The following is a 9,847-nucleotide window of genomic DNA, read 5'->3' as shown; positions in this document are numbered from 1 at the left end:
ATCAGATGTGGATACTCAAAAATTCCAAAGAACTTTTGGACAATTTGAAATCACAAGATTTTACCAAAATCAATAGCTTAAAAACTTAAAAACGACTTTTAAACTTTATACACAACCATTCCCCACGATAAATGAAAGTGGCTTTTTTATATCATTGACAGCTGCTTTTTCAATAAAAATGGAGCTCGTAAATTTACTTACCTTGTCATTGGTCATTTGCAAAATTATTTTGTTAAAACACATTCTGATTGCACACACAAGTACTCTGAAGTTGACATCAAAAAGATGCTTGAGTTTCTGATTGAAAATATCTATGTGGTTTTTCGAGACCAGGTATTTCAACAATCTATTGGAATTCCCATGGGTACCAATTGCGCTCTATTATTAGCAGACCTATTTTTGTATTCATATGAAGCAGAATTTGTGCAAAATCTTATGCGTAACAAGAGGTTGTTAGATACCATTAACGTCTTTTTCAAGTAGAATATCCAAGTATGAAACAGATATGTCAGACTCTCTGGTATCTTTTATCTCAAGCTCACCAGGATATATCGTACCGACGTAGGAATGGAAATTACCATTGTTTATTGACAATACGTCGTTGATATATCTAAGTGTCGAGTTGAAGGCCACAGCAAGTGTTTTCTTATTGTTACCCATAAGATTTTGCATAAATTCTGCTTCATATGAATATAAAAATAGGTCTGCTGACTACGGAGCGGAGTTAATACCCATGGGAATTCCAATAGATTGTTGGAATACGTGGTCTCCGAAAACCACATATATATTGTTAATCAGAAAATGATGAGTGTGATGTTGGGTATGATGAGTTAAAATTGTTATAACCTTACTACGTGCATCAGGAGACATTTACAACTCATTTTAGTATAATTTTAAGAGTTTTTCCTGACACTTTCTCTCAGGTACCCCTGAGATGTGTAAAGTCATCATCTAAAAATGAACCAAAAGAGAACGTGTCTACCCATCAACCCCAATGAATGGAAAACTATTGCCGATGGACCTTCCTCGCGATGACTGTCAAACCATATGCATTGTATCGATTCGCTCTAATTAATGACAAACATGAAGCATTTACTATGAAAGTATTAGGAAGGATTCATAGCAACACATTCAATCCCAGCTAATGAAAACCAAAGGGTCTCTGTCACTTTGTACTGTCAGATGACCCTATTGCCTTGAAGATCATGAAACGAATTTTTTCAAAGTTCAAATTTTTAAGAGGAAAAGAAAATTGACAACCACCACTGTTTGGGTGTCATGTCTGGAATTCTGGTTGACAGAAAACTATGTCTTGACTACAATTGAACCCCTTAATAGTTCTGTTGTGCTGACCCGTATTTGCTTAGACATTTAGAAGAACGTTGAGTATCCGAAAGCACAGTGCTTGTCCTTAATCATATCGAAGATCATACCCGTATTATTGACAAAAAAGTTGAAGAAAAAAGAATATCAACAGTCTTGTTTAAAGTCATTATTTCGTAAGTTCTCTTGTCAAAACAATGACTTTGTCAGCAAATTCACCCATCATTAAGTCAAAAGCTGACTGACATTTTTCATACAACTGAAAGACCATTATTTACACATCCTTGTGTCGACGGATTTTTCCGTTATTTCCCGATCAAATCAAGGAGCACACGGTCGGGTGTGACCGGTCGTTGGGGGCTGCTCACTCCACCTTGGAACCTGATCCCATGCACATCTAATACTTTGCCCCTGGTTTGTATGTTTGAATGGACTTTTGAGATTGAAAACTGTTCATTATCTCCATATCTTTCATCCGTTACATCATTTCTAGATTCTTGAGAGGTTACCAAATTATGGTTTAGGCAAGTGATACTTAGTTGTGGTCACCGCCTTCCGCTGAGCCGCCAGTTAAATCTAAACCGAGTATATATCAGGACCTTAGCTACTACACTCAAATACACAGGAAGAGTGTATTAGCAACGTAACTAATAATCTGAATAAATCACAAAAGTATTGAATGAAAACATTGTAAATGATTTTTATTGTAAAAGTGAATAAACTAAAATGTTATAGAATAGATCTAGAAATATTGAATAAATTTAAATAGCTCTTAACACATCTGCATGTATTTCTCATATATACCAATTATCTGAAAATAAGTCAACTTTTATAAGGATTTAATAAATAAGAGCGAGTCACTTGTATTTTAAAATAAGAAATGAAATAGTAACATTTGATTTCACAATGATTCCTCTTTACGTCGATATTTTTGAAAAATGTTATTGCTGGCGTCAATGTACAGAGAACCTTAATTACGATTACATTTTTTCCCAATGTCTTTTCCTTGCTTAGACGTAATACGTCTAAAAAATCTTCATCATTCGTGGTATTCTCGAACAAGAGCCGTGGGGCGTTGTAGCATTAACTTGATTGGTCGTAACCGTAGCTTAGCAATCACTAGTGAGACCGTCGCATTATAAGTCAGCACTATGGGATATTGTGGTTTGTCCTTTTACAGTGTCTGTGATGTGAATGGCATGATCTTTGATGGAAACGTGTTCAAACCTTGTTGAACCGTTCACTTATCTTGAAACAACCGTTTCGTTTGTTTTATAGCCAAAAATATCGTATTAGCATTACGATTTCATACGGTTTACAAAATCAGGGTGAACCGTTCCAATCCTTGTCTATTAACGTGACAGTGTGACCTAGGCTTTTGAAAGCAAAATTCCTTCTCAAGTATCGTTATTCCGAGCTTAGTGTTGTTTACAGACTTTAGCAAATTGATCACACCCGTAAAACGTACACAATTTTTGTAGACAGGGCACGAGCTCTTGTTATTGTTGATGTGAAGATTCACCTGGTGCGTTAAATCATTCAAGTCTACTCACCACAACTGCACACACTGACAATATATTGTGCATGTTTTGCTTTCGAGCATTTCTACTTTGAATTTTCTGGATTATAGTTTTAATTTTTTCATTTATACACAATAAGATTGCAACTTTTCTTAAAAGAATAAAATTAAAATTTGTGAAAGTGCAAGGATGTGTCAATCAAACCCGTCTGAAAATTTGAAGTTTTTATAACTTTCAGATTTTTAATTATTTTTGTGTGAAATGCTATTAAAATATATGTCATAATATTATACAGAATATATTAGCAGAAGTAATCTGTGTTCATGCAGCTTTAAATGGATTGCTGTAAATGTCATACCTACATTTGAATTGAAAGCAGCAGAAAATATGGTTTATTGAAGCCAAAATCTAAAAGGCATGCTTTTGTGTGACATATTTTTGTTACGATTTATTTTCCCTTCTTCCTTTTCTTATAAATCAAAATGTTTTTTAACGACCAAATAAAAATAAGGTATAGCAGAAAAATACAATAAAGTATCTTCACACCATTAAAGTGAATATAAGATGGCTCTTATAAACATATACATATATAAATTGGTCATAAAAATAGTGTTATCTACACCTCAGTGCGAGGTATTGGTTAATTAAAGAAGGAATCTGGACTAGCTGGCCTCAAATATGACGCCGAACGTGGAATAACTTTTGTCAAAATTATGTCTATCGAAAGTTATCTGTAGAGGGTTGGAAATTATAAAATTTAGGTACCTTTGTTCGAGGACACACGCCTTATATAAATAAGAGCAAGATTTTTTTTATGCAATTCTTTTTTTGATTAAATTGCTAAAAACTTAATATCTTCCAAAATTGGTGTAAAATATAAGAATAAACAAATTACGAATGGGTAATTGTGAACGACTGTTTTTTTTTTTTTTTACTGTAGATATATAATGACCATTAAGGTTTTTGTTGAATCTTGAAAACAAAATAAAAATGTACAAGTTTAGAATTAATTGACACTTATGCGGTAGCGCGGATAATACATTTTATCGAAGACTCTTATTAAAGGATTCGTAATTACCAGCTTAATCTAGGGAAAATAGCCCACAGAGAGAAAAAGCTACAAAAACTAACTAAATTAACTGAAGTAAAGGCTAGGAATGTATCGTAAAGCCCATGTATTACTGCATTAATGGTCCTACAGATCTTATTGTTCGATATTAAGCTACAGACGTTTTACAGCATCAAATAGGGTAAGAATGAGGAAAACGAAGAAATCAATTTGAGCATGTGCTAAATTCAAATTCACGAAACACTCTAACATTAATAATTTTAACACTTTCGACGTATATTTAACAGGATTACAGTTGAATTACAAGGGTTTACTCTTACTTCCTTTAATTATGCAGCAATATACCTTCATCACCTGCATACAGAGTTTATATTTTTCAGTTGATTCTATACGCTAGAGCACTCTCAGCGTTTGAACAATTTCTGTCAGGAGATACATATATGTAAGTTAATTGTCAAATAAAGTCATTATTTATACACTGAATTAACGACGTATTTTCCCGTCATTTGCCGACAGTCATACCAAGGATCACTCGGCTGTTGTGACCGGTCGGCAGGCGGTGATCACTCCTCCTTGGCACCTGATCCCACCTGTTAGGTTTAAGAAGTCCTTGTTTTCCCTGCAGAACAGACGTGTACACTCTTGAGTATCGAGGAGTACGTGTGCTATAGGGTAGTGCATGCAGGTGTTGATGTTCCAAGATATCATGAACTTGATGCACTTCCGTGGAAACACAGATAAAAGCGCACGTGATTTGTTCTCTAGGTCAGCCACGTGATTTGTTCTCTAGGTCAGCCACGTGATTTGTTCTCTAGGTCAGCCACGTGATTTTTACATATTTATTACCTCTTCACGAATGATTAGCTCCTTAATTGACAATTGTTGTTTAATTATTCACCGTATAACGCCTCGAAATTAGCAGATTATTATTAATAATGCATATTCTAAATATTAAGGGTGTCGTAAAACGAGAGAAAACACTCCGAACTGTATAACTGGAATAAGAATGTCCACATTTAATTGAATCAAGTAAAGATATTGATTCTTAAGAAATATACATAGTAAACATAATATCTAGCCCAAGTTATTGAGGCGTGCTGAGTCATTATTGATGAAAATGCTAAATGAACAGCATTCATGGAGTTGGTGCATTTACTAAAATAATTATAAAATATTTTCGCCCTTACAATTATATTTGTAGAACCAAACATAACAACACGTGTCTATGACCTTCAAAGTTTGTCTTCGATCCATATAAACTAATAAAAACTTAAATAACATCTATGATAGGCTTAAAAACGTAAAATTAATAGCTTTTAATTTTTCTGCAATATCATGCAAAATGATAAACATCCTTACAGCTTTATTACTTAGGATGATGGCAAAAAGTAAAACTTTGAACCTCATATAATTTACAATTTATTTTTAAGTATTTTATTTTTAAAATCGCTTCATTTTCAATCAAAATAGGTTCAAAAATATCTATCGATCCAAACATTCATTTTCTATATGTATCAGTTGTTCTTGAAACATTTCTCGACATTTAAATTAGAATTCAGCGAAAGATATTCATTTTAACCAAAAATAAGCCTTTGCCTACCCAAGGTTTTTATGTGGAATGTAGAAATTTATGACCTTGCGTTGGAATCCATCACTTCCAAAAACAAATCATAAATCTAAAAACTTTAAAGTGAAACCAAGGACGTAAATTATTACCTACGCAGAAAGAAAAAAGGGACATAGAAAAGTGATTTGTAAGAACGTGAGCAGCGGCAGCCTGGTTGTACTGCTCAGCATCAAACCAAACTTCCGGTGAAATTTATGAGGATGTCGGCCTTAAAGTTATCCAATCCCCCTCTCTTTCTGGTATAAATCAGAATTTAAGGTAGGTGGCTGACATTATATACATGTAAAAATCACTGAAATGTTTACTGCACCATTGTGTAGAAAAGAAAACTGCTTGATATCAGGGAAATTTATTTATATGATACACCCTCACATTGACTATGTGCGAGATTACAAGATATTTTTCGAAAATTCATTAATACAAAAGACCAATAATATTAATTGATGTTGTTTTACACGTTTTTAATTAATAGTAATCATTCCCCAATATTATTTTCAAACCAAGATTGTATCTTTATTAGATCTATGTTCGATAACACTGTCATTAATTCTATTAGATAATGCTTTGCATGTACAAAACAGATTGAAAATTTCCTTTAGAACTTCGCTGTTCAAAGGAAAGCTAAACTTTTTAAAGACCATAATTCAATCATTAAATTCTATATGCGACAGAAAATTGATTTAAATTTATCGAGTGGAATGCTTTTCTTACTTTCAAAGATGTTAAAATTGCAGACAGGACTAATTAGAGTGAAATAAATTGCGATTGAAAAATATTTGTCTTATGAAAATTTTTTTTGGAATTCATGCTAACATATAAAGAAAACCTCCTACATAGCACTGAAAATAGACAGGAACAATTTGGACAAAGTTGTGGGTTACATTGATTGTAATGCGGAGCATGATTGGTCAATAACCCAAAACACGTGATTTATTTGAAAAATTGAAACAAAGATGATAAACGTCTCAGATAAAGACAAGTTACTTTGAGAATATATGAGTTACAGGTAAAACTTTGAGAATATATGAGTTACAGGTAAAACTTTGAGAATATATGAGTTACAGGTAAAACTTTGAGAATATATGAGTTACAGGTAAAACTTTGAGATGAGACTGCTCTTCAGGGCGTACTTTACATTTGTTGCCGTTAATCATTAGGACGATCAACAACATATTTTATTTCATTTCTTGAATAATAGTATTGTTTAAAAAAAAGAGAGAGGAGAAAGATTACAGAAGCCGCAGAATCAACTAGTAGACATACATTCCAAGTGTAAGTGATAAGAGTGAAATTTTTTAATTTAGAAAAACTGAAGTCATTTTTTTTTTATTTGAAAACCATTAACGTGCTATTCTAGTTAAATATAAAAATAAAAGACAGATGTATCAGGCTTTGGTATCTTTAATCAATATTTCAAATTCACTGGGATAGAAATAGTTGAAATATAAATGAAAATAACAATGTTGATTAATAATGTTGTCGATGTATCTAAATGCCGAGTAGAGGGCATAAGTAAGTGCTTTCTCCTTCGCATTTAAAATAAATTTTTATTCATAAAAATATATAAATAGGTGTACTTATAAATGGACACACTTTATATCCATAAAAAAAATTAAGAAATAAGGTCAAATGAGGCCAAAACAAAATTCTTTTAAAAATGCCAGAAAAATCGTTTTGGGATTGCAAAGCTGAATATATAGTTATTTTGGAATATTTATGTGTAAATTTACCTATACATATTTTTTCTAAAATATTCCTTTTTTGTTTTTTGTTTATAAGTAACTGATCCATTGTGTGTTTTCCTTTAGATACGACGAAAAGGTTGACATTACAATGTAGATATATGTCTAAAACTGACCATTTGTTGGAGAGTTTTCGTCTAGGTTAGATAGTTTTTTAATATGTATTTTTAAATGGGAAATTTACTCACCTTGTCATTCGTCATTTTTAAATTCATTTTGTTAAAAAATCATTTTGATTGTATACACAAGTACTCTGCAGTTAATATTGAAACAATGTTTAAGTTTCTGATTGACAATCTCTATGTAGTTGTTGGAGACCACGTATTCCAGCAATCTATTGGAATCCCCATAGGAACCAATTGCGTCCCAATATTTACTCACTCATTAAATCCTCTCTGCGCCATCATTTACTTGAGTCAGCTACAACGGATTTCTAGATTGCAGCTGCTCATGGTGCTGTCTTCATGGTTAGACCTCTGCACTTAGTGTCGTTGAGGACAGTTTGTCTCCATGTCTCCTTTTGCCGACCCCTGTTTCTCTTTCCGTGGGGTGTCTATCCAAGGACTACCCCTAGCAGTCACTTGGAAGGCATGCGCAGGACATGACCAAGTCATCGACAGCGTCTTATTTGCGATATTGAAGGTATCTTAGTTCTTTCTAATAGTTCTTCATTTGAGATGGTGTAAGGCGAAAAAATCTTGAGAATGCGTCCCGTTATTGCCAGGCCTATTTTTGTATTCATATGAAGCGAATTTGTCTAAATTCTTATGCATGAAAAAAAAGAAAACACTTGCCCTGGTCTTCAACTGGACATTTCGATATACCGACAACGCATTGTCAATTAACAATGGTTATTTCTATTCTTATGTCGATACAATATATCCTGGTTAGCTTGAAATAAAAGATACTAAAGAGCCTGACATATCTGTTTCATATTTTGATCTTTTATTTGAAAAAAAAATTAATGGTAATCTTATGACCAAGTTTTATGACAGTCAAGTTCCGTTACTAATGCAGCAATATACTTTCATAACCTGCATACTTGGTTTATATCTCTCAGTTCATTCCGTACACAAGAGCATGCCCTATGTATAGTATGAACAATTCTTAAAACGAGGTAAATAATTGACAACCAAATAATGAAACATGGATATCAGCAGTCGCGTTTAAAGTCATCATTTCGTGAGTTCTATGGTCGATACAATGACCTTGTCAGCAAATGCAATTTATCATTGAATCAAATGCTGACTGAAGTTTTTATACTAAGCGTTAGTCAGTTATTTATGCACTGAATTGACGAGGGGTTTTTATAAGACAAGGAGCACACGGCGGGTGTGACCGGTCGACAAGGGATGCTCACTCCTCAATGGAATCTGATCCAACCTTTGATGTTGTGGAGGTCCGTGTTTGCTTTGTTCCTCTTTTGTAACGTTTAATGGACTTTTGAGCTTGAATACTGTTCGTTATCTCTATATATTTTATAGAAATCGGATATTTATGCAACAGAACTAGTTTTGATTTTATAGCATGCCACACAACCAAAGATAATTGAATTTTCTTTAAGATTTCTTGTTTCCGAGCTATTTATCATCTTCATACAGACTAATTAGCCTACCTTTACACACGAAATGTTCCTTAATTTTTTAAGATATATTTTATGTATAAAAATGAGGCAATATTTTTGCAATATTCCTTGACATCAGAAGAAATATAGATAAATGTAACTTTTTAATCTTAGACTAAATTAATTTAAAAAAGACAAACTTTTATGAAGATAGAAAAAATAAAATAAATGACCTGGATAATTTCCTTTGGAATTCAGTAAAGCCTTTAGGAATAATTTCTGCATACGACTGTAGTATATATACAAAAAGAAAAAGACAATTGAAAACATAATACAATATGTCATTAATCAAATCCTGACTTACTTTTTTTCATACTAAATGTAAGACAATTATTTACACATTGAGACAAAGATTATCTCAACATGTTATTTCTGTAGAAAGGACAGGAATACTATTATATCGGTTCATCCGTCTGTCAAGTGTTATTTTTCATGTGTAGGATTTGGATTAAATTTTAGTTCATATGAATGAAAAAGTCTTCTAATAACTGACACAATTAGTGCTGATTAGATTCACACATTTTATTGGAAGACTTTGTCTCCAAATCCAGATATAGATATTTCAGACAAAAGTATTTTTTAAATATGAACTACAGAGTACTTGTGTGTATAATCAGAATGTATTTTTTTTTTACCAAAAAAAAAAAATTTAGCAAATGACATATAAAGTAATTGAACGAGTTCCATTAAAAAACTGTTCTAAAAAACCATTAATGATATCAAAAAACCCGGACTTCTTTTGATTCAACCACTTCTCGAAGAAGTTGTTGCACAATATTCTTCTTAGACTTTCTCCTTTACTGCTATAGATATTTAATTGAAGAGTAAAGACAGACTTGGTAGATTTTTTTCTGGAACCTGTTATGTATCCTTGTTTGTAAGGTTTTTTATGGAGTTTTGGAATAACAAGGATATGGTTGGTTGTAGGGGATGTAAAAATAT

The sequence above is a fragment of the Saccostrea cucullata genome, unplaced genomic scaffold (genome assembly GCF_032062105.1).
Source record: "Saccostrea cucullata isolate Sc308-1 unplaced genomic scaffold, CSIRO_AGI_Scuc_v1 ctg1443, whole genome shotgun sequence".
Classification (NCBI taxonomy): domain Eukaryota; kingdom Metazoa; phylum Mollusca; class Bivalvia; order Ostreida; family Ostreidae; genus Saccostrea; species Saccostrea cuccullata.
Note: the sequence above shows the minus strand (reverse complement) of the source record.